Source organism: Mauremys mutica, chromosome 9, assembly GCF_020497125.1.
Source record: "Mauremys mutica isolate MM-2020 ecotype Southern chromosome 9, ASM2049712v1, whole genome shotgun sequence".
Taxonomy (NCBI): domain Eukaryota; kingdom Metazoa; phylum Chordata; order Testudines; family Geoemydidae; genus Mauremys; species Mauremys mutica.
In genome coordinates, this window is record NC_059080.1 from 96,922,911 (window position 1) to 96,947,729 (window position 24,819).

Consider the following 24,819-nt stretch of genomic DNA (forward strand, 5'->3'; position numbering starts at 1 on the left):
CTCAGCGCTGACAGGGACTGGTTTCCGCTGACCTCCTGCACCCAGTAGGCGGCAAACCAAGTTTGTAGTCCACCCTCTCCTAAGGGCTCTGTGGGCAAAGATGTTGTGAGGGAGAGCAGTATATCAAATACAAACCAACTATAAAATTAAACCAAAATAAATTTTAAATACAGATACATGCAAATACTTTGAGGGTATTTGAGGGTCTTTACCTTAATGTTGAGGTTTCCCCTTACATTTTATTTTTGAATAACAAATTAAAAAAAAAACTTAAAAAACAAAACTGTGATTGATAAAAGAGAATTTCTTTGTTTGCAATTGCATTATTTGTTGAGGCAGAAATATATGTACATATATTTGTAACTGAAACCTTTTTGAACTTTGCACAAAAAATTGGTGTTAATATACTATGATTACACCCCAACCATGATTTTAAAATAGTGTGGTACCACATCTTATATATATATTTTTAAAAGGGTATAAAATTGACTTTTGTTGCAACAAAATAAAAATAATTTTTTGAAAAAAAAAATAGTCACGTGACACACACAACATAGACACACACATGACATACAGGACAAACTTACAATTAAAAACAAATGGCGCCAAAATTTTATTCATATTTATACAAAATAACACAACCAAAAATAAAAAGTAAAAGGGTTAAACATTTGAATAAATAAATTATTACCTAATTTAAAACTTGTAGCATAAATTTGATAAAAATATATTAGTATTTGCCAAATGTATTGTATTAATTCGGTAACAAGGAATTTTGCATTACTTTATATTTAACATTATTTTAAAACTCTGCTATATGGAAATAAGAAAAGCCCATGTTACAAATATTAGTTAGTGGTTAGAATAAGAAGCAAAGAGTGCACTTCTGTTGCTTGGCAACCATATCTTCAAGAAAGTTAGGAATAATTCCAGCTGTTACATTCCTGAAGGGTTAAAATAATTAATTTACTGGATTTAAAGTTTTTACCTTGTTTTCTTTTTGTTTCTTGTTTTGTTCCGTTTTCAATTGCTTTATTTTTTGGAGGTTTCTGTAAAAACTATAGCTTTTAATTTTTAAAACAAAAAGAGAGAGCCGAAGTGAGGAGAGGCGGAGGAGGGGAAGGGGGTGGTGAAGAGCAACCTAGGAAGGTACAGAGACCTGAGCCAAGAAAGATTAACTCCATCAAGGTTAGTTATCGCAATAGGCAAAGCTTCTGCTACAGTTTTAGATTCATTGGCAGAGCTGGATACAGAGGAGTTTTAGGAGCTTCATATGGGGGTGGCAAAATTTTCTGAGAGGGACTTGGGGGGGGGGGGTAGTGATGGGCTCTACCTTTTCTGTCTTCTCCTCATTATCATCTTTAGGAGAGCCTGAGGCTGCCTGTTTAGCTGCAAACATTGTGCCCCCGTGGAGGACAGAGCACAGATCAAGGGCCTTGCATATCATGCTAAACAGGACGGTGGAAACATCCTCAGAGTATCTGCCAGGGTTAAAGGCACAGTATAGCCTTTTAGAGTTTTGCCCGAGCCAAGGGAACAGATCCATTCTATTTTTGGATTGGTCAAATTTTGGCTAGTAAAAAGGTGAAACTGCAAATGTTGGAACTGTTCAGTTTCATCATCTGCGCGGTCTGCAGCGTGCCATGGGCACGGCCCAACTTCCTTGCATCCTGTTCGTGACGCCATGTGGATTGCCACGGGCTCGCAGGGGCGAAAGAAAATGCAGGCCTGTTATTTACCAGGCTGCACGTGGCAACAGACTATATTGGTAAGGGATGCAAGGAGAGTGTGGGTCACGATGCAAACTGCAGACACACACACACACACTAAACTTAATCAATTTAAAAGTTTTATTGGGGATAATTACAAGGGGTAAGGGAGCAGTGGATGATTAGCTAATAGAGTTAATGAAACTTAAAACACACAATGACTAAAATATCTACTAACAATATTTATAAACAAAGATGCAGCATTTAGTAATAACTGATACTTACAAATACAAACCAACGCATAACGACCGGCAAACGTAGAAGCTCTGTTTGAAACACGTGAGCTGAGAGAGAGGCTTCGAGGTGATCAGGCTCGGTTACGGGCATACACAGGATACACGGGTATACACAGGATTCGTTTTTCTTTCTCCTCTCCCTGCCTGCACATGGCAGGCAGGCCATAAAGTACCCACTATGACATCATAGAAGTGTCATAGGGGACGGGGCCCAAAACCTGTTTGTGTTAGTTTCTGATTGGCACAAGCAAAGTTAACACCATGTAGGGGAGCAGGTGCCTTAAAGTCTGGCTTCGCCCCCAAAAGGTGAGGAAATGCATATTGGTTTAGAATGCGTACAACACTGAATGACAAAAGAAGAGGCCAGGGCAATACCGGTATGGCAAGTTCTACAGGATGCAGACAGGAACTCATCTCAACATTGTCCTGGGGTAAGTGCCCGGTCCTTTGGGACTGAGAGTAACCTTGATGTTTTTGTGATTGGGAGGTAACAGACCATCTATCACAAAGGCAAACTTCCCAGGGTGGTGAGATAGACCAAAGTTCCCAGGAGGACTGTCTGTGATTTCAGGTGAAGGCTGTTATAGCGCCTGAGGGGATTACATGTAATAAATGTTTGGTGAAATCTAAGTACAGAACTCAGAGCCAATGTGGGGTTTGCGCCCTGCTTCGTAACAGTCTGCCCTGAGGTTGGTACTCATGCACTTGAGTTAGCCCGGGCAGCCTGGCACCAGTATCGTGGCTCTGACAGTGACCAGCAACAGCTGCTTCAGAGGAAGGTGTAAGAGCCCTGCAGGAGCAGATGTGGGATAATCTGCTCCCCCGCAGAGATAGCAGGCTGCCTTTCAGAGCAGTAGAACCTTTGCTAAAGGGAACATTTCTGCTCCTGGCCCAGGGGATTGGCTGGTTGAGACCTGATGGGGCTCTCCCGTCTTTATAAGCTCAGGAATGAGAACTGCAGACAGGTCCGCCTGCGGTGAGTGGAGCATTACGGTTCTCGGTGCTGGGGAGCTAACAAGGCACTGACAGGAAGCTGGTTTTCTTTCTGGATGGTTTTTCATTGCTCCTCTCAAAGGGGTGGAGCCAGCTCATCTCCTTAGAGAGGGAGACTACGAGAGAGTATGACAGAAACGGCATGAATCTGCAGCATCTCTCACCTTGGCTGGAGCTGGCTCCTTCGGTGCTGGGGGTGGGAGGTGAGAATCGCCCCTCAGCCCAGCTTGAGGAAGCTTTGTGGCAGATCCTGAAGTCATCCCCATCCTTTCTGAAAGCAAGTGAGGCAGCTGAAGACGTCGGCTGTTGGTAAGAGCCCAGCCAGGCTCCAGCATAAGGAAGTGATTGAAGCTTTCATGATCTGTTTAACTGGTGACATATGTTTCCTGCAGGCGAGCCAGTGCTGCATGCCGTCTGTATGAGATATGGCAATGCTTTGGGTTCTCGCTTGTACAGGGAACTTCCCTGCCTGCCTCTGAACGCTCCAAGAAGAGATGGCCCCATCCCAGCAGCCAGCTTCATATGGCTGCGGACTGATGTGCTGCGTGTGGGAAGGGAAATGACTTGCACCACGAAGGGAAAGAAACGTGATGAGACCAGCCCAGACGCAGATGGTATCTCTCCGATTTTTAAAGATCCATCAAGTGTTGCCCTTGAACTCCCACTGTAGGCGACTCAGTGGGTGTGAGGGGTGCAGGGTATGATAGCAAAGCTGGCACAGGAGGTGCCGGGGGTAAAGGAGGAGTAAGGGAAAGGCAGGGAGCGGTAGAGGGGAAACAGGAAATGCAGAGTGGTTTCTTAGATCCCTTTCATTTACCTCTTTATCTCTCTCTCCACGTTCTCATACGGAATCCCACTGTCGGATCAGACAAGGCGACAGAGAATTTCTGTCAATTACAGAAAAATCCAACCAAAGGATCTGGACTTCTTGGAGAATTATAGGGCAGTTGAACCTGGAGGAGGACCTGTTGTTGTTTATATCCTCACAGGGCCCCAAACGCTAAACGCTTTTGTAACACAGAGGATCACATTCTCTGCCCCGAAGAGCTCAGAGTCCAGGGAGACAGAGAGGCTGCGGGAAAGGGATACAACTTACAAGCAGATGTATCAGGTGCGAGGGGGCAGGAAATAGAGCATGGCTTATTAGTTCTGCTTGGCCTTTTAAAGTTAAACACACTAGGTTCCCCTGTCCCATCCTTCCTCCACCTTTCAACCCCCTCATCTCATCCCGTAGCAGCCCCTCGCTTTGGTTCCAGCCTCCTTAAGCCCCTCCCACCCATCCTTTGACCGCCTCAGCCTGCATGAAATTGCTTATCTGGTAAATGAATGAAATAAGTAGAGGTCTTCGTCAAGTAACAGGTTTCAGAGGGGTAGCCGTGTTGGTCCGTTTCAGCAAAAACAACGAGGAGTCCTTGTTGCACCTTAGAGACTAACAAATTTATTTGGGCATCAACTTTCGTGGGCTAAAACCCACTTCATCAGATGCAGAGTGAAAAATACAGTAGGCAGGTGTGTATATATATACTATATTATTCATGTGCTGTAATATATATATACCTGCCTACTGTATTTTTCACTCAGTGCATCTGATGAAGTGGGACAAATGGATTAACGAAGCTGACCTCATTGGGAAGAGAGGAGGAGGCACAAGAGACAAAGGACAGCATACATGAAATGAGCATAAGACGCTTGACCTGGGTGCGATGGAGGAGGGCAGACCCAGGGCCGCCCAGAGGATTGCGGGGGCCCGGGGTCTTCGGCGGTGGGGGGGGCCCTTCCGTTCCGGGACCTGCCGCCGAAGTGCCCCGAAGACCCGCGGCGGGAGCCCCCCGCCGCCGAATTACCGCCGAAGTGGGACCGCCGCCGCCGAAGTGCAGCCCGGTCTTCAGCGGTAATTCGGTGGCGGGGGGGGGTCCCCGCCGCAGGCCTTCCGGGCCCTTAGCCCCAGCCTCTTACCGAGCGCGTCTCCGGCGGGGCCTGAGCTCCGTCCTGCTCAGAGCCGCGTGGTGAGGAGGCGGGGCTGTGAGCTCCACGCCGAGCGGAGGGAGCTGCCCCGCCCCCTCCCCACGCCGCTCTGAGCGGGGCGGGGCTCAGGGGCTCAGCCAGAGACGCTGAGGCTCCAGGAGAGGGGCGGAGGCGGGAGCCTCCGCTCTTCTCTTGGGGGCCCCTGCGGAGCCCGGGGCCCGGGGCAAATTGCCCCCTTTGCCCCCCCCTCTGGGCGGCCCTGGGCAGACCAGTGGAAGGAGGCTGATGTGCTCTAAAGGACAGGCAAGGCTGGACTTTGTACGAACTAGGTGCAGCAGGGAGCATGATGTGGGCATCAGACAGGAGGGCTGGGTACAGTAATCCAGACGGGATGACGAGGGCATGGATGGGAGTCTGAGCCTTGAGAACAGAGAAGAAATACCAGGTTTCAGGGATGTTCTAAAGCAAGAAGCAGCAAGATTTGGACACCACCTGGGAGTAAGTAAAGAGGGAAGATGACCCCAGGTTTTGGGCCTGAATGACCAAGAGAATGGCCTGTGATCAGCATTGATCAAGAATGGGGAAAGAGAGGAGGTTCCTGTGACCAACAGTGACCCGGAATGGGGGAGGAAGAGATGTTCCAAAGGGATGGCCAGGGGCCACAGGATGGGAGAAAGGCCCACCGAAGAAGAGATTAATGGAAAAGGCAGAAAGGTAGGACGAGAACCAGGAGAGGTTATGAGAGGAAAGGATTAGGGAGTTGTCAAGGAGGAAGGTCTGACTGATCAAGTCAGAAGCAACAGAGAGGATGAGGATGGAGTAGAGGCCTTGAGACATAGACAGGAAGAAGCCATGGCCTTCATTGGAACAAAGGGGGTGGGCACTAGATTGTTGAGGATCCAGAATGAATTTGATGAAGAATTGGAGAGAGTGGCTGTAAACCCCGTGTGTGAGCATGGAGATGAGGGGAAGAAAGGGGAAGAGGAGATATTATGTGTGATTATACAGTACAAGAAAGCCCCAAGTTGTGTCTCGGTTAGGATGTTCATTTTGTGGAATCCCAGAATTTCACAAAGCACCAACAATCTGTTGGATGCTTTGCAGACAGCAAAACAGAAAAACGCCGATGGATTCTCATCCATTAGTCAAGACTTTGGCTTTAGTTTGACTTCAACCCACATAATAAAATGAGTCCTAGTCCATAGGTATCTGAGTCCTCAGTTAAAAAGTAACACCACCCTCATGTTGGACTTGCTCGATGGCTAAATGATAGCAAGAGGGAAAGCCTCCAAATTGGGCAAAGGAACAGGATCTTCTCATGAAAGACCTTCTCTAACCTTGGAGCCAGAATTGTTCACATGACACTTGAGTCTGAAGACAACCCGTGGGAGGCGCTTGTCTCTAGCATGTTGATGAAGTACAGTTGTTATAGCAAGGCAAAGAGTGTCTGGCAACTTGGCTTATTGAATCAAATTAAGTGTTGTGAGCACTGTCAATCAGATAACTGTCAGCACCTCGGGCTTTTGCCTATTAGTAGTATTTATTATTGCTCTGCCTGTTTCCAGTTGCTCTGTTGGTTTGTTTGAAAAGCTTGTATTCTCTTTGGGGAGAATAATCTGGTTCAAGAAGGTGGTTGTTTCTTGCTTACTGCTGCTGTTTTTTAATATGTAAGTTGGGTTTTTTTTTTATTTTAATTAAAAAAAGAATCATGTCCTATAGCAGTCTCTTTAGTAGATGCTTTTATCCCTGTAATACTTCTGGATTCTGTTGGTTTATTTGGAAGTTGAAAGGCACTTCTTGTAGCATGAAAAACTTATCACTTACAGAGCACATTTCATAGCCAAAGTACTTTGCGGACATCAGGCCTGATTCATCCGCAGGCTTCCAGAGGGATGAATTTGGCTCATTACTGTATATAACAGATCTAACTCATAAGTGTAGTCTGAGGTCTCCATTTTCCTGGTTCTTTCTTTGTGAATCAGACCCCCTATTGTAATAGCACTGGTGTGGGGGGAATGAGCTGATCAAGTTATCCCTGGGTTGGTTTTCTTGCATTAAGCATCCAGGAGCAGGTTTTCATAGACTGTAAAGCCAGAAGGAACCATTAGCTCATTTAATCTGACCACCTGTATAGTACGGCCCACTAAAGTCCACCCTGTCGCCCCTGTATGGGGTCCAATCACTTGTGTTTGGCTCAGGAATGCCTTCCAGATTTGAAGATAGCAAGAGGTGGGGAATCCACCACTTCCCTTGCTAGTTTGTTCCAGTGGTCATGTGAATTTGTCTGGCTTCAGCAGATTAATTGTACCATAATCAATGTATAAATACAGCCAGTGAGGGTGTGATGGTGTGACGAAGTGGGGCTGTTCTTAATGTGTTCTTTGAATGCTGAGTGGGAAGTATTGACCTGGGAAGGTTGCAGGGGAGTTTGTCTGGGACTGTCTGCATTGGGGATGGGAGACTTGCCTTGAGGGAGGATACCTGAGCACCTAACATGAGAACCCAGGAAGGGGGTTGGAGGCCAGATGACACCTCCGCCCGGAACAAAGGGTGGAGGAAGAGCTGGGGGGAGGCTGAGGGAGACGGCTGGAGGGAGTTTCAGTTTGGAGCTGGTGGGGAAATGGAGGGGAGCCCAGATGGGGTTCTGGCCTCCCAACGGGGCTCTGGCTTCTCTGCCTCCCCCCCAAGGTGGACCTAACTGAGGGGGGACCTGTTGTCTGTACCTGCAAGACCTGTCTTGGACTGTGTTCCAGTCATCTAAATAAACCTTCTCTTTTACTGGCTGGCTGAGAGTCCTGGTGAATCGCAGGAAGTCGGGGGTCTTGTCCCCCACACTCCGTGACAGATGGGGTGTCCACCCCACACAAGGCAGAGCAGGTTAAATTAGGTTAGTTAACCAGAGAGGCTGCCCCTGGGGAAGGGACAGGGATTGAAAGGCTGACTGATGATGGAGCCCAGCTGAGAAGGAACCGGCAGGCTGGTATAAAGCCAGGAAGTTGGCGGCAGAAAGGGGGCTGCAGGGAGGGAGCCGGCAGCTACTCTGTACAGTAGAGAGGGAAGGAAGGAAACCTAGGGGAGAGGGTGTAGGAAAAGGCTCAGGGAATTAGCAACAAGGTTTAAGACGCTGTAGAGCTTGGCTGCTGATCAGCAGGTCCCTGAGCCTGAACCTGGATAAGAGAGCAGGCCCGGGGTCCCCTACCAGCCGCGGGGGAAGTGAAAGGAGAGGCTGCTTGAGACAGTTTGTAAGGAAAGACTTTTGATACCCCGGAAGGGGGAAAATACACAGTGACTTGGCTGGAGGGCCAGGTCAGGAAGGGAGAGCACCTGGAGTCTGAGAGAGAGAGAGACAGAGGCGGCAGGGCACGCATCGGGTGGCAGAAGGGGGCATTGGACCAGAAAGAGCTAATCCCCAGCGCAACCAGGAGGAGGCACCCTAGCGGTGAGTGGAACCCTGTGCCAGGATGTCTGGCTCTGGAGAACATCTCCCACCTGTTACCTTTTTGGCCCAGGTCAAATGGCACCTTTCCATAAGCTGCTGCAGCGGGAATTGGTTTAGAGTCACAACGGAACGATCTGTCCCCTCTGAGGTCTTGTATGCAGTTCAGGACTGCCCTTCTCACTGATAATTAGATTGGAAGCTCTTACGGGATGGGGACCGTATCTGCATCTGTGCCTTGCCCAGCACCCAGTACAAATCAGATCATACACTGCTCATAATGTTTTCTGTTTGCTGTAGAGATCTGGAATGCTCTGTCTGGGATAGACAGAGCCAGATTGTCCCAGTATAACTCTGAGAGCTGCCTGAATAATTCATTACCAATTTTAGAAATATTTGTGCATTGAATAATTGCTTGTGAATAACTTTTTCTGTTGTTTGACCAGCTCCAGTAACTCAATTGACCTCAACAGGGTTTAATCAGGGATTAACTTGGCCCATATAATACATTTACACCTGGTTTTAGAGTTTGTTCTAACGAGCCTTTCACACCTGCCTCATTCCTAGCAGAAATTGAGCAGTGTGTGGTGAATGAGGCGAGGCCTGAGGCTGGTGTGCAGCTCATGAGGCGTTCGGTGCCAGGGCTGGCTAGTACATGAGGTGCTGGGTCTGGCTGGCGCATGGTGCATGAGGCATTTGGGGCTGGCGCTGGCTGACCTGAAGCTGGCTGGCATGCAGTGCTTGAGCCAGGAGGTGCCAGGGCTGGTTGGCGTTCATCACACGAGACGCTGAGCACTGGGGCGGGCAGGGGCGCAGCATGTGAGGTGTGAGGCGTCCAGGCTGTTGGCATGCAGTGCATGAGGCATGAAGCATCCGGGACAGTTGGCGTGCAGCATGGGAGGCATCAGGTGCCGGGCCTGGCTGGTGCTGGAGGATGTTTGGCACTGGGGCTGCCTGGCACGTAGTGTGATAGGCGTTCAGCACTAGGATTGGCTGGTGCTTAGTGTGTGAGGCACCAGGGCGGGCTGGCTTTCAGCATAGGTGGTGTGAAGCCCTGAGGCTGGCTGGTGCAGCTTGAGGTGCCTGGGCCGTATGAGGCGTGAGGTGAGGCACTGGGGCTGGCAGGCTCTCAGCGTCTGTGATGTGAGGCACCAGGGCTGGCTGGCACATGGTGTGTGAAGCACCAGGGCTGGTTGGTGTGCAGTGTCTGAGGTGTGAGGCAGCCGGGCTGGCAGCCAGGCAGCGCACAAGGCATTCAGCGCCAGGGCTGGCTCATGCACACCATGAGAGACGTTTGGCGCCGGGACGGGCTGGTACATGGCATGTGACGTGAGGTGCCAGGGCTGGGTGGCATGTGGCACATGAAGTGTTGGGTGCCTGGGACAGCCAGCATGCAGCATGTGAGGCGTTTGGAGCCAGGACTGGCTGTTACGTGGTTGGTGAGATTTGCGGCACTGGGGCTGGCTAGTGCTCGGTGTCTGAGGCAGGAGGTGCTGGGGCTGGTTGGCGTACCCCTGGCTGGCCTGCAGTGCAGCTCGTGCGGTGCTGGGGCTGCTGGGTGTGTGAGACACTGGGGAATACACAGGACAGCGAAGTAAATGTTACCCAGTTTTTGTCTAATTTTGTCCATCATGCACACAAAGGAAAGGTATTCCTCCTCCTCCTCCCATTGAATCAAGTCTCCGTCAGGGCAAGAAGCCCTGCCACGTCATCTGGTTACCATCACGCACCATGGGTAAGGACTAGCAATCAGGCTAAGGAAGCCATTGCTGTGTGGGGTCATGCAGGCCCAGGCTATCACCCCTGGAGGAGTTAATGCTCACCTGTGACATGGATAACTGCGCTCCCCCATGTGCTAGGCCACTCTCCCCTATTCTCTCCAAGTTCCCCCACCTCTTCCCCCCCCCATCTCTGCCCCAAGCTGCCCAGCTCTTTCTCCTGTCGTCTCCATCAGCCACCCCATTGCTCACTCCTGTCAGCACTGGGTTTCTGGGGCACCTAGCCCCACGCTGTACTGTACCGTGTATCAGGAGCTGGCATCTCCCGCTTCGCTAAATCCATGGTTTCCCGCTCCATAAAAGGCAGCGGTAATGAATGAAGGATTGTGGAGCCCGTGTGCCGCTGGGGAATAGAAACTCTGCTCAGAATAGGAATGTTTAGGCCTCAATTAGGCACTGCCGTGTCTGCATACAAAAGGGGTTTAGCTCAGCCCCAGGAGCTCCCCCTCTCCACACACAGACAGGTCCCTTTCAAGGCTAATCCCCCTTTTCTTTGGCGGAAGTTGGGATGTTTCACTGATGAAGTTATTCCTCTGTAAACCGGCGCGTCAGCAACTTTCCAGACAGCCCCACAGGCGGGGTCCTGCCAGCAAATTAGTCTCCAGAAGGTAGAGTAGGAACAGAGGAGGGATTGATGGGCTGCGGGAGAACACCTGCCTCCTGCCTGCGCTGGGGCTCAGTCCCTCCTTCACCCTCCAGCTCCCGCAGGAATTCTTTACATACATGCTCAGCCGCCCAAGTCGGCCCTGTGGTTAGTCCACAGTCCTGTGCTCCGGTCTCCATTCACGGTCGCTGCTCTGTCTCCACCATGTCAGGCTTCCCCACACGGAGAGCTGCATCCGCTCCCTTTCGGGCTGGGAGGGGGGATTTCAGCTCCTTGAACAGACTTCCAGTAAGTTACAGAGACTCTTTCCACCAACTTTCCACGTGAGCTTTTCTGCTGCTGACTCCACACAAACATGACGTCCTTCTGTTACCTAGGAAACGGCTTGCAGGTGGTGAGCACCGGCGCATGGGCTGGGAGCGGACGGATAAAAGCAAACAGCGGTTCCCGCTTCCAAACATGAACAAACTTCCCCACTGCTCCTGCCAGGGCCTGTAAGCACCAGGTGGGGCTTGGCCCATAGGGCCTCATTCCTGACCCCACTGGGGCAGCAGGGAACATGCTCACACCCCATAACTGCAGTGTGTTAGGGGGCTGTGTAGCCCCCGTGTCCCATCTCTTTTCAGAAACCCTCAGAGCTGGGAGGCATGGAGGAGTTTAGAGAGAAGGACAGCACAGACTGTGAGTAAAGGATCTCAGTGCCCAGGGTAAGGAGAGAAGTGGTCCCGGGGAAAGAAGCTCAGTGAACCAGCCCTTCTGTCTGAAAAGCCCATGGAGCTCCATCCCAGAGCTGAAGACTGCAGGATCAGGGAACTATGTGATGGCCACATTTCTTTCTCTCTGAGTCAAAGGCAAAAGCAAAGCCATTCTCCACAAGATCGGCTGCACAGACCTCTGGGAATTCCTTCTCCATACTTGAACGGACCCAACAGTACAACCCAGACTTCTCCAGGTATCTCTGGCTGCATCACAGCCTTTGCACCAGTTCAAACTGGGATGACTTCAGCCAGCTGAAACAAGGAGTCTTAGACAAATCGGCAGCACTAAAGAGCTTACTGCTAGACTCTTGCAGCCAGATAAATCACAGAATGAACAAAACTATTGAGAAGCAGAATGGCACAGTACCATGGTGAAAGTTTCCTGGTCTGCAATCCCCAAACAGTTCCCACTGCCACCTCCTCACCATCAAGGAGAGAAGTCCAATGGGAAGTTGGTCTGATCTGCTTCCCAAACTGATGCTTAAGACCCATTTCTGCCCTGATGCCGCCCAGAAATGACTAATAATGGGTAGATTGAAGGTCAGGTAGGCTTACACTGTCCTTGTCTCCCACTCATGGTATGTGGCTTGTCATTTTAGCAAGCTACTTGGGCAGAGACTGCACCACCTTCCATGTGCAGACAACACCAAGTGCATTATGGGAGGGCCCGGAAGCCAAATGATAACCAAAATAATCACCCAGCTTTTCTGCAAATCACTTATCACAAACCAAATGCACCAGGCTGGGCCGTCTCCTGAAGAGTGAGCCTGAAGATCTTCACAAGGTCCTGCATCTTGTCCACCTGAGGTACTGGTTCCAGCACAGTTTCCTGTCAAAGAATCCAAGGGACAGACAGAGGCTGCTGGAAGGGTGACTGCTGCACTGGTCCACAGAGATGTTAATGTTGGTTTCCTGGGTGGGACTCCCATTAGGCATGACTATCCATACAAGGGAGTCCTGGTTCTCCGCTAGCCTTATCACTTGAAAAATATCAGGTGCATCAAGTGCGCTTGCACGCACAAGAGATGCAGCTCTGGCTAGACCTGGAATGACTCCCTGCATTTCCCACCATCCAGGGACAATCCCAGGGACCCTGCACAGTGCAGATAACCATGACAGTGACTACTCGAGGGGTCAGGGAAATTGTCCCCTATTGCCCATCTTTCTCTGTCGGGAAAGAGGAAGGCGACCAAGATCAAGGCACCAGATTCTTGTACATCTTCCTGGTCTGTGTGCTATTAGCGGGCAGTCTCAATTTCCAAATGTTGCTGCTTGCACAAAGCCTGGTCAATGGTGTATTCTGAACGTGTGGTTGGTTTGTTTGTTTGGCAACATCTCCAAATTGAATTGGCTTTCGTGTAGCTATTGCACGCGTAACAGCCACAGCAACCCCTGCTTGGGACTCGATTAACTTTCCATTTTCACATGAAAACAGCTGGCTTCACGGTGGCTCTAACTGTGTTATTTACACAGTCAAGCTCACAATCCCTGCTGAAAATCACATTACCCCATACGGTACCAGGGCCTTGTGTAAGAGGTGATGCACTTATGGTGCTGAAAATTAAGCTACCCTTCAGGCTACCAAGACCAGGGTTCACTCCTTGGTGTTGGACCAGGAGCCTCAGGGCTTCTGTCAAAGATCAGCTTCCAAAGTTTCTTGATTTGACCTTGATCAGTAGCACAATTTGCTGCACCCTTTGTAAATTTCTAATCAATTTATGCACTGAAGGGAGGGGAACAAACGTGGTCCCAGCCCTGTCTAAATCAACTCCTGTCCAAGAGGCAACTCGCTGAGCTGAGATCAGGTGCAAGACAAACCTGTGATGCTGTGCCATGCAGAAAGGACTGAACTGGGAGCCTCATTTCTCTTTCCCATTCAGAGCAGGGCAGGCCGAGCTGCTTAATGAGGGCAGAGAGAGAACATCTGTGAGAAAGGCAGCTTGCAACTGTCTGCAACGGCGCCCTCTGCAATGTTTTTGTGCACCAGGGATCAGATGCCTGAGGCACATCAAGGGACAGAGACAACAACTGCTGGCCACTGTTCAATCGAGCTTTGTTCTCAGCCCAAGAAGCAACCAACTGTCAGTGCTTTGAAGCCCTGAGAAGGCCCATTGGCTACCTCCAGTGCTCCCACAAGAGGAAACCCACAAGTGCATTTCCCATAACGTGAGAAAAGACTCCACTAACTGGGACTGCTACAGCTGATTACATGTGATGTCAGTGCAGCACAGGGATAAACTCGAGGCTATTGCAGCCAACAGGGTAGACGGAGACTCGGCAGTTCCTGCAGAGTTTAGTGGAGTAGCACAAAGTTAAGGTGCACTTCCGCTTAGGGTGGAATCAACATGCACTGACACGTGATCATGAAAGTGAGTGACTGCAAGTGAGTAAACACAGGGCAGAACAGAGCACAGCATGTGCCCGTGATTTACATTCTCACAACAACAGACCATTGTCTGAGAACAATAAAAATTATCTGCTAATAGGAAAAGCATCTACAAGACAAGAAGCATTTAAACTTCCTCACAACTCTCGTTCATAATTCACGGCAGCAATAAAGCTGTCACTGTAACAAGCAGGCGTTCAGCCCCTTCTCACAGCCCAGGGAGAGACACAGGGGTGGGCCCAAACGTGGAATGAGAGACTGCAAATGGGAGCACCGGGTGTGGGAGGACCACCCTGGGAGAAGCGGGAAGAAGGAGACAGGAGAAGGTCTCTGGAAGGGACAGAGCTGAAGCAAGTCATGGGAGAGAGGGAACCTCAAATTTCAATGCCAGGCCAAACCAAGCCTTTTGCTGCTTGCTTGTCGTGATCAGAAGCTGTATTGGGGTTGAACAGGATGCGGTGAGGGACTTTCCCCGGGGCTTAGTTTGTTTGGAGATGAAGTGCTGAGAGGTGAGGTGGCATAGCATGGAGGGGTAGGTGGATCTCTTAGGATAACTGGGTTTCCAGGAGGGAGCCTCGGTCAGTGAGATCCCAGGCAGCAGATCTCTGTTATACAACTAAGGGAGGCTGGGAACCATTTTGTCAGTGAGCCAGTGATGTAGTCATGAAGTATCCAAGCCATGCAGGACAAAAATGCCATGGAGGTAAGAGCATTGTAAAACAGGGCCTGATGGAGTTAATGAGAGCCTGTGGGCCCCATCAGCTTCACCCCACTACACCTGCAGTAGGGAGAGTTAAAAGGTTGGACCTGACTCAGTCCCCGGAAGGAGGGCAGATCTCTGGCTCTCAGTGAGAGAAGTGTGGCTGAACTCAGGGAGCAGGGTGGGACTTCTGGTAGGCAGGGCCTCCCTGAAGGAAAGTAGCTCTGGACCAAGGAGCCCAAGGCAGCTGGGAAGGAGTGGCAGGAAGTGAGTGCATCCCGGATTCTGTGCCCTGGGGCCTGCAGGGAGCAGGAGGACAGGGCGTTGGAGGAAATTCCCCTCCAGCAGGACCCGCTGGGTATCAGAAAGTGCTGGGAAGCTCTTCAGTGAGCCAGTGGACAAGGCAGAGGGAGAGCAGGGCTGATACATTGGGAACCCAGGAAGAGGCTGAGGCAAAGGCCCCTGACAGGGCATGGTAGGAAGTGGTCCAGGGAGGCAATCGAGCCTCTATGGAGGGAGGGATAGCTCAGCAGTTTGAGCATTGGCCTGCTAAACCCAGGGTTGTGAGTTCAATCCTTGAGGAGGCCACTTAGGGATCTGGGGCAAAAATTGGTCCTGCTAGTGAAGGCAGGAGGCTGGACTTGATGACCTTTCAAGGTCCCTTCCAGTTCTAGGAGATTGGTATATCTCCAGTTATTACCTATATGTAGCCAGTCCTTGACTGCATATTTAAGGGTTCCTGGACTGGAACCTAGTAGAGGGGGAAGGCCTGGGTTGCCCCACCAAGGAAGGTGAGGGGGACCACCCTCCCAACAAGGGGTAAGGGCTACTGAAACCCCTGACACCCGCGGGAGGGGTGAGCGAGTCCAGACTCGGGCCAACAAGAAGTTGACGGACTATTTTTGGTTGGGCTGTTGGTACTCCAGAAGGGGGAGACTCTGTGTGACCTGGCTGAAGGGCAGAGTCACAAGGAGCGCTAAGGAGGAGAGCCTGCTACACCACACCCAGCCACCCAGGGGTGCACCAGCCAGCAAGTCGCATGCTTACAGCCCCACAATCTATAGGGCAGTGCTTAATTTGTAATGAAAGAGGTGCTGGGCCTCAAGCAATTTCTTTCACATTCATAACTGATGCGGCAAGCCCAGAGGTGTCGGGGCTATGAACTGCCAAGCCTAGCGGTGCTCAGCCCTGGCAAGCCATGACACAAATTAAGCGCTGCAAAAGGGGATTGCTGGAGAATTCCTAAGAAGCCAGAGGAGAGACCGCCCTGAGCAGACATGAAGGACACATGCCCTGACTAGAGAAAGATGAAGCCTGATGCAAGAGAGTGGAGTCGTCAGCGGATTCTGCTTCCTAAAGCCTATCATTTCTGTATCTCTCTTGGTGTCCTGAGGACCAAAAGCAGCAGGTTCCCAGCGTGATGAATAAGAGAGACTCTGGGTCGACCCAATCGTGCTAAACAACAAACCTTTACTGAGTTAAGGGTTAAACTCAGCCAGGGCCTTCCGAGAGGTTGTAACGTGAGACTGCTCCATTTGCAGAACTGTACTGCAGTAACAGACCGTAACTAACTGTACAAATGAAAAAAGCAGAAATGAAAAGGCCTGATTTTCACTAACCAAGTCCGCAAACGTCTGTGCCTGGGCGAAGGCAGGCCTCGTGTGCATTTGCACTGCTACGGGTGCTCACGCAGATCTGGGGTTTGCACTAATCGAACCAGGCATCCATCCAAATCATCTCTTTGCATGCGCCTGTGTGTGCGTGTCAAGTAAGTGCAAAGGTGCACTTGCGCTTCATTACTGAAAATCAGGTACCTAAACCCTTCCCCCAGGGGCCACTGTGGGTTCTGCTTTGCCGTCTGCTCCCCACTCTCCTTTCAAATCTCCTAAGTGATGAGGCTGGTCCAATTAGTTTATTTAATCTTTCCTCATAAATCACTCCTCTGCGTCCCCTGCAGACTATCCGAATCATCAGAAGTGATTAGTTAATTTAAACCTTGGAGTTCACATATTCACTTATCTGCTACAATCACTATTGCTATTAAGCTCTTGCTCTGAACCATATCTAGCTGCCTAGATCATATCTTACCGTTCCCTTTGAAGGGATGATTTACTGCCAAGACAGGTGAGGAGAAGTGCCCTGGCTGATTGACTAGTTTGCAGGTGGGACTGCATGGAGCAGATTTTTTTCTGGCGCTTCTGCTGTGACTTATTCTTTTTATTTTTTATTTTAAACCTTGTTTTATAAATGACAGTTAACTTGTGTTGCTGAGTCCCTGGCCTCTGGCCTCAGTACGGAACATGAGAAAACTGAACGTTCAATTGCTATGTAAGAGTTCTTCATTAAACAGCGCTGAGACTTTGTCTAGTTTGAACTGAGATGATAGAAATTGGCCTTTGCCCCGACAGGGAGCTGGAGGCAAGACATGTGCTGGCAAGTGACGTGAGAAAGACCGAATGAAGATAGTGTGGCTGGTGAGGGTGACAGGCCATATGTGTGGCAAGGGCAGGAGGCAGCAGGAAGTAGCTAAGGCTGGAAGAAGGGGCAGAGAGGATCTATATAGGCTGGATAGATGGATCGATATAAATGGAGGAGTTAAAGTCAGAGATGCCTTCAGGGAGAAAGCTGGAGGGGCTGCATGTGGAAATGCCACTGATTTGCATATATGTTTGGTCTTCAAGAGGAAGCATGTAGTAAACTGTACTGTATAGAGCATGTCTGCTGGGAGAAGGGATTTAGGGGCAAGGGGGGAATTAGGGAATCAACAGTCTGAAACAGGCACCATGGGTCACCAGCAGCCTCCCAGGCACTCTAGGAGAGTGACGTTCTGTACCAGGGACGAGCGCCTGATGCTCTGTGGAGCATATGAAAAGCTGATCTTTCTCTATCCTTAACAAGGTGGCATCTCCTGCTTATGCTTCAGGGGCTGGCCATTTCTAGCCCAGCGTGAGCAGGGCACCAGCACGTCTGTTTCTTCAGGCCAGCCTCTAACTATCCAGCTGGTGCCGTGTGCTGGTGCAATGGGGAAGGACAGTCCTCATTGTTCTTGCCAAATGTGCCTCTATCTTGGGGCAAGGGGCTTAGTAAAGAGGAGGCAGAAGGTAAGCATGGGAAGTCATTCATAAGGAGCACAGGGCTGTCCCTCAGCCCCCTCCCTGCTCTTCCAAGCCAAACAGCCGGGCATTTAAAAAGCACCTTGCACCAACAAGCAGAGCCCTGTTTTTACCCAATGGGCGGGAGAAACCCCTGAAGCCAGAATGGCTGGGCGTGGGGCAGAATGGAGCAAGCCAGAAAGGCATTTGCGGTGAGACAAATAGGCCAATGTGATTCTGTGTTTGGAGAGGCCTCACGTTTGGCACAGGGACGGGATGGTTTTGAGGAGACCCCAGATGGACTCTGCACTCAGCTCTGTGCCCCTCATTGCTGGAAGTATTGGCAGACTGGAGGGGTGCCGAGAAAAGCAACAAAAGACATTGTGGGGGAGGGATAGCTCAGTAGTTTGAGCATTGGCCTGCTAAACCCAGGGTTGTGAGTTCAATCCTTGAAGGGGCCATCTGGGGCAAAATCAGTACTTGGTCCTGCTAGTGAAGGCAGGGGGCTGGACTCAATGACTTTTCGGGGTCCCTTCCAGCTCTATGAGGGATACCCATCAGCAGCTGTAGGGGCTGAGTTACGTGGGAAGGAGTTAAAAAATAGAGTGGACCCTGGAGAGCTTGGTGGGAGAATGGCTAATGGACACCATAACAGGCTGTGGGTATTGCAAGGGGGGAATGGAATTAGTTAGGATGATACGTGGGGGCATAACGAGAGGGAATGGGGTGAAGAAGAGCAAAGGCAAATGTAGTCTGAGTCAGGGGAAGCTTCCTGGTCGACAAGTGGAAGTCCCCCACGTCTCTATCACTGGGGATATTTAAACCACACTTGCCATAGTCCTGGAGAACAGATTGTAGGGAACATTCCTGCAGTGGTTTCCCTGTGAGGAAGAGTTGGATGGGACCCCTTTCCTCTCTAATAGCTGTGATTGGAGAAGGATAGCCCTCCTCACCCTTGTCACAGTGGGGGACTGGGGTTCCTGGCACAACACAGGAATGCTCGCTGCTGGCACCACCCCATTTCAGAACTGTAGAGGGAGCCCCTGAGACAGGAATTCAGAGTCCTCTCTAGGGCCTGTGACCTGTGAATTCACTTGGTCCTATTCCCTTTTCTAGCATCCCTGTCTGCTCCCATTCTCAGGCCTGACTTTGCTCTCACTGAAGTTGGTGAGAGGTTTACCACTGACTTCAATGGGCGCGGGATCCTGCCCCTTTAGCTGACATCCCAATACTTGGGGAGCAGCCCATGTGCTGCGTCCCACCGCCAGGGAGAGGATTTTGCTCTTGCCGGATGTGATAGAAGGTGCATTGGAAGAGGCTTGTTTAGAGCAGATTATGGGATTATTGTCTAAATAATCATTTGGGCCAGTGCAGGTTTTAGGTACATGTCCCTGTGACACTACGCCTCATATTCTTCATAGAGATATTATGATATGAATACAGCATAACTAAGATGTTTTATGCAAGATGGGCCAGGTGAGGTATTCTTGGAAAGGTTATGACTTACTGAATATGATTATCCTAATTGTATGCGTGTATCATTTCTGTATCTGAAGTTAGGAATATGGACTATGTAACAATTACAACTGTGTTTGCACCTGGGGAACGCCCACCAGACAAAATGCAATCTGACTGGCTGGTTAGTTAATGAACCATTAAGGAGAACAATAGGACTTTCAAAATGTTAATCTCCCACCTTCCTAAGAAGCTTCCCGGGATGCTGTATTGACACTGCAGGGTCATGTGATCATGTCACCTGGTACTGAACTCCATCTTGGACTGCTAGTATTTTTCCACTAGTAGGGGGTGGGAATCAAACTGGGAAACAAGGGATTCCCATCATATGCAAATCCTATGTAAGGCTGGGGAGTGAGGTAATCAGGGTTGATTCTTCACTGACTCCCTGCCCAGGATGACGGCTGAGAACATCTGAAAAACAAGGACTAAGGGGGGAGAAATGCTGAGCTCAGGCTGGAAAAAGTGTCTGGCCTGTGAAAGAAATAACTAAAGCAATATTTAGGGTGGGAAAATACTACTTGTAACCAGTTTCTTTAATGTATTGAGCTTAGTTTGGGTGTTCTGTTTTATTTGCTCAGTAATCTGCTTTGATCTGTTGGCTAACCCTTATAATCACTTAAAATCTACCTTTGCAGTTAATAAGCATGTTTTGTTTTCTTTAAACCAGTTTGTGTAATTCATAACTGGGGGGAGGGGGTGGAGAAAGCTGTGCATATCTTCTTCCACATTGAAGGAGGGGGCGATTTTCGTGAGTTTACGCTGTACAGATTTCTGTGCAGCACAAGACAATACAAAGACTTGACAAAGCCCTGGCTGGGATGATTTATTTGGGGTTGGTCCTGCTTTGAGTCAGGGGTTGGACTAGAACCTCCTGAGGTCCCTTCCAACCCTGATATTCTATGATTCTTCTAACTCTGGGTTTGCAGTCCCTTAGCTGATTCTTCCCATGCAGAGCTGATTTCAGTGTCTGTGCCTTTCTGCAGCTGGGCGTGTCCCTACCTGTGTGTGCGCTAAGAGGAGGCTTGAGGGCCTGGCACAGCAAGACAGGATGGGGGAGCCCAGGCTGGTGGAACGGGCGGGCTCAGTGGGAGTGGGGGGCCAGGAGCCGAGACCGGGCAGGCAGCCTGGCTCCATTCTCAGCAGCAGCCTGAGGTTTGTACAGGAGAGGCAGTCCCATTCGACAGCTGCCTAAGTGTAATTCCACTGGCAGGGCCCGGACCCTCCAGTGGCTGTGAAGCCCTCAGAGTAGCTTCCTAAACAAGTCTGTGCTTTTCCATATGATGAAGGGAAGTTGTGTCCTGAATCACATCTGGAGTGAGATCCATAGGGATGTTCGGGCCACTACAGATCCTTATCTGGCTACACCCATTCTTCCTCCTTGCACCTTGTCCTCAGCAAGAATCTCTAGGTGCCTTTATCCACCCCATAACATCCCTGTGTGCCTGGGCATCAGCAGCACCAGCTTGGAAGGAGTGTTTGTGTGTCACTGGTTGCTGCAGAGAGGAACTAAAACAGTGTTTTCCCTAGGACCTACCAAAATGGAGGCTGTTATTGGGAAGACTCTCCGTAAGCACACACAAGGGTGCTAGGTGAGTAATAATATTAACACTCAGATCTAACCATGTGATGGGGTGTTTGGCCCACACTTGCCCTAAAAGAGTTAATGAAGACAACGAAGGGGCTCATTAACCCACGGCTGAGAGGAATCAGGTGGCTAAGCAATCCCCAAACTGAGTGAGGAAGCCCCGCTGAGGAGGAACCAGCTGGGTTGAGGCTGGTAAGGTGGGAAATTGACAGCAGAAAGGGGGCTGCACGGAGGCAATCTGCAGTCGCTCCCTGGGAGGAGGGAGGTGTATTCGGGCTGGCAAACCCGGAGCGGGGGGAGGCCAGGAAGGTAGGAGGGAGGGGCTCAGGGAAAGGCAGTAGGATCTAGACGGGAACAGACCATGACTGCTGGCCAGAGGGTCCCTCCTGAGCCGGAACCCGGAGTAGAGGGTGGGCCGAGGTTCCCCTGCCAGCCATTCAGGGAGTGGCACCACAAGGCAGTGAATGGGAAGCTTGTCCAGGGCTGCTGAAAGAAGGCTCCGGTACCCGGGAAGGGGAAACCGCATAGAGTGACCTGGCCTGAGGGCTGAGTCGTGAGGCGGCGGCCGCAGCTCGTGGATCGAGAGAGGGACTGCAGACCCAGAGAGAGACGGCGGGGAAGGGGCGTTGACCCGGTGAGCTATTCCCCTGAAGGGCCAGGAGGAGGCGCTATACCTAGTGGTGAGTGGAGCACCCCCTCACAAACCATTCTGAGTTAGGTTGCATTTTTCACCTCAGCACCCTAATGGGAACTAGGGTGACCAGACAGCAAGTGTGAGAAATCGGGAGAGGTGGTGGGGGGTAATAGCAGCCTATATAAAAAAAAGACCCCAAAATTGGGACTGTCTCTATAAAATCGGGACATCTGGTCACCCTAATGGGAACCCTTTAAGGCATCCTAATTGCTAACAGGAGCATTCCCATCTAAGGGAACCGCCCTGAAGGGGGGATGGGGTCTGCATTCCTCATCCCAGCTGGCGGGCTGCTCCTCCCTCTGAACTCGTAGCAGAGCAGGAGATGTTCTCAGGGGGAGCTGTTGCCATGTTTGGTTTTATAGTCTGATTTCTGGATTTATTGCTTCCAGGACTTTGTGGGTTGGTTAATTACGCGGAAGACGTCTGGGTTAGCCATATTTCCATTTCTCCAGCCTCCCTCGGCATGTCCCTGAGCAGCCCGTGTTGCCCTGAGAGGATGGAGCCCTTCGCTTCTCTAAGACGCTCTAGTGCCAATTGTGGGTCAGGTAGGGGGAGCTGGGTTGGTCTTGTTGGCTTTGTATGAAAACATCCCAAACTCATAGGTTCAGCAGTTTATCTTCCTGCCAATGGACATGGGTATGAGAGACAGTCGTGGTCTGAGTGGTGGGCTGGGAGCCAGGCGCTCCTGGGTTCTAACACGCTGGGCACCCCTGGGGAATTGCTTCACCCTTAGAGCACTAGAGATACGGGTTCTGAGATGAAGCCTCTCTTCTCCCTCTGTCCTCCACCCCAAGAGCTGCTGCCACATCATGTCCCATTGAAAGAGCCCTTCTGTCTGACAGGTCACCTGCCTCATGCTCCCCAGACGCTGTGAAGTCACTCTGGGCTCGGTGTTGTCTTCCTCCCATGGCTCCTTCCCCACACCTGGCCCCTGCTGCTGCCTGCCCCAGAGTGAGGACAGGGGGCAGCAGGGGCTGGTGGGACATACCATGAATCCCAACCGGCCCCACCACAGACCTGGCCTCCTCTCGTCACATAGCTCCAGTCCCGAGGGGGAAAACCCCAATGGAAATGGCCGAGTGCAGCATAGCATTCACAAGGACCTGCCGAGCTCTGCTTCTGCCTCTGTGATGGGGCGTTCAGAGGAGGAGGACACAAAGGCAGCAGTGAGGGACGTGGGCAGGGCAAGACGGGGGAGCAGGAGGAAGGGAGACAGAAGGAAGGAGTGCAGTACCCCCTCCCCACTCATGGCCTTCTGACGGAGGCTAATTGCTGTCTCGTTCAGAGGGAAGAGTGCCGCACCCGTGTCTTCACCCTGGCCACTTGCGCTGCTGCTCTGGCCTTTCACGCCATGCCTCCATCCCTATTATTGTTCCATATAATCCGGCCCTGAGCCCTGCACAACCAATCCCGGCACAACCCTGGGTCTGACTGCTGACCCTGCACCCCTTCTGATTGAGCCTTGCGACACTGCTCCGCCCTGCAGCTGGCTGCTGGGGAAAGAGGGAGGGTAACGGGTTTATTATGGGTGGCCGGGCAGGGGGGGTCAGGGGAACAGGGGAATTGGGTCACTGGGTTCGCATTCCTGCAGGGCACCCGCTGGTTGCTCTGGTATCCTCCCCTTATTTTACATGTGTCAACCTCTCAGTGCTAGTGAGTTAATAAAGTTGGTGTTGCATGGTCCCAGTGTGGCTAGCTCTCTGCCTTCTCCAGCCACCCAGACCCAGATCCTCAAAGGTATTTGGGTGCCTGAGTCCCATTGATTTTAATGGGAGTTGGGCAGGCTACATACCTTTGAGGATCTGGGCCCCAGACACCACAGGGGTTAGGGGACGTGGTGGGAGAAAGACACACGAGGGAGGAGGTGCAGGGGCTGAACTCTGGGGAGAAAGCCTTACAGAGGATGGAGGCAGACTCTCTGCTTTCCCTCACAACCCTTGTTCCTCCAGCCTTTCTCTAATATCTCCTCCTCAGCCACCCTCCTTCTAGACCACCCAGGCCAGAGGCTCCTGACAAAAGAGAAAGCTGGAGTTTTCATCACCAGTCTCTCATCCAAATGACCACCTGGGGCTGGAAAGACCATCCCCTTCCTTCAACTTCCTTTCTCAATCCTGTCTAGGCAGCCAGAACTACGTATGCAGAGCAATGATCCCAGCTAGAGGAGCTACTGACTGAGCGAATGACTGACAGACAAAGCAGAATGTCGGTCCCGGGATGCCCCTCGACTGGACACAGTTTAATCATCTCCCATCATCCAGACTGATGTTTTCCTTCTGGCTCTGGGCTTTCGCTGGGAGACATGAGCCAACGATTAGAGTCTATTCCAAACATATGGAGCCGCTGCGGGCAGCTGCAGGAATGCACAGCAGGAGGCGATCGGAGGGGATGGAGATAGGAGGATACCAGGCATGAGAGAGAGGAGAATTCAATTTACTGTGGTATGTAAATACCGAATGAGTCAATCCACCCAGGATAGCGTACTCATCCCAACCCAACTCCGGCAGCACTGCAAGAGAAGAATGACCTCTGCTTAAAGGCTGCAGTGGGTTCCCCATCCCCATTCAGCGCGTGAGGGAATTCCTCTACTCCAGGGTGCAGCACATCCCAGTCACACTAAGCCAGAGAGTGGGATGAGGGAAGAAGGAAGAGGAGTGGGAGAGAGGAGAAAAATGCGCATCCAAAGCATCCCACAGGCAGATTAACCCTTTAGACTTGCCACAAAGTTCAACTTTGGTCTGAGCCCTTGCAGGAGGAGGACAAAGTGAAATTCTCTCTGGCTCAGATTGGCGTTGGGCCGACACGTCCATTTTACTATTGGTGCTTATTTCATTTCTGAGTGTGCACGTTTGTATTGATTGTGAAAGTGCCCAAAGCAATGGATGGGCGCTCCCCCCATGGCATTGTGTGCTCTGAACAACAGATGGAAACATGATTGACACTGCTGGCACTCAACAGGTGAGGAGGAAGACTGATTGCCTGTCAAATCACCTGAGATCTCCTTGAGCAAAAGCCACCTCAACTGAGGATAGCCTGGCCAGACAAGAACACGTAATGACCAAGATCATTGCAGAGGCATGCGGCAGAAATGTAGCACTTTTGCACCGGCTTAGGGTCTCTCTGTAGATTGCAGTCTAAGCTTTCCTTAAAAAATAAACCCACACCTTTCTCGTCCTGCTACAGCACTGTATTCTTGGCTCCACAGCCTGCAACAACAGCTCCAAGTTAGATATGAACTGCTGCTCGTTCTTAGCAGGGTTAACGCAGACGCCTGGTGATAACTCTTTAAATATCAACATGAACTTAAC

The 24,819-nt window shown here is 50.8% G+C and overlaps 1 long non-coding RNA gene across 1 annotated transcript; it reads left to right on the top strand.

Moving 5' to 3' along the window:
• The first annotated feature begins 2,376 nt into the window (after window positions 1-2,376).
• On the top strand, window positions 2,377-24,819 carry LOC123376929. Its single transcript, XR_006581995.1, has 3 exons — window positions 2,377-2,436; window positions 20,763-20,824; window positions 23,634-24,819. It is a non-coding gene; the product is annotated as an uncharacterized LOC123376929 (long non-coding RNA).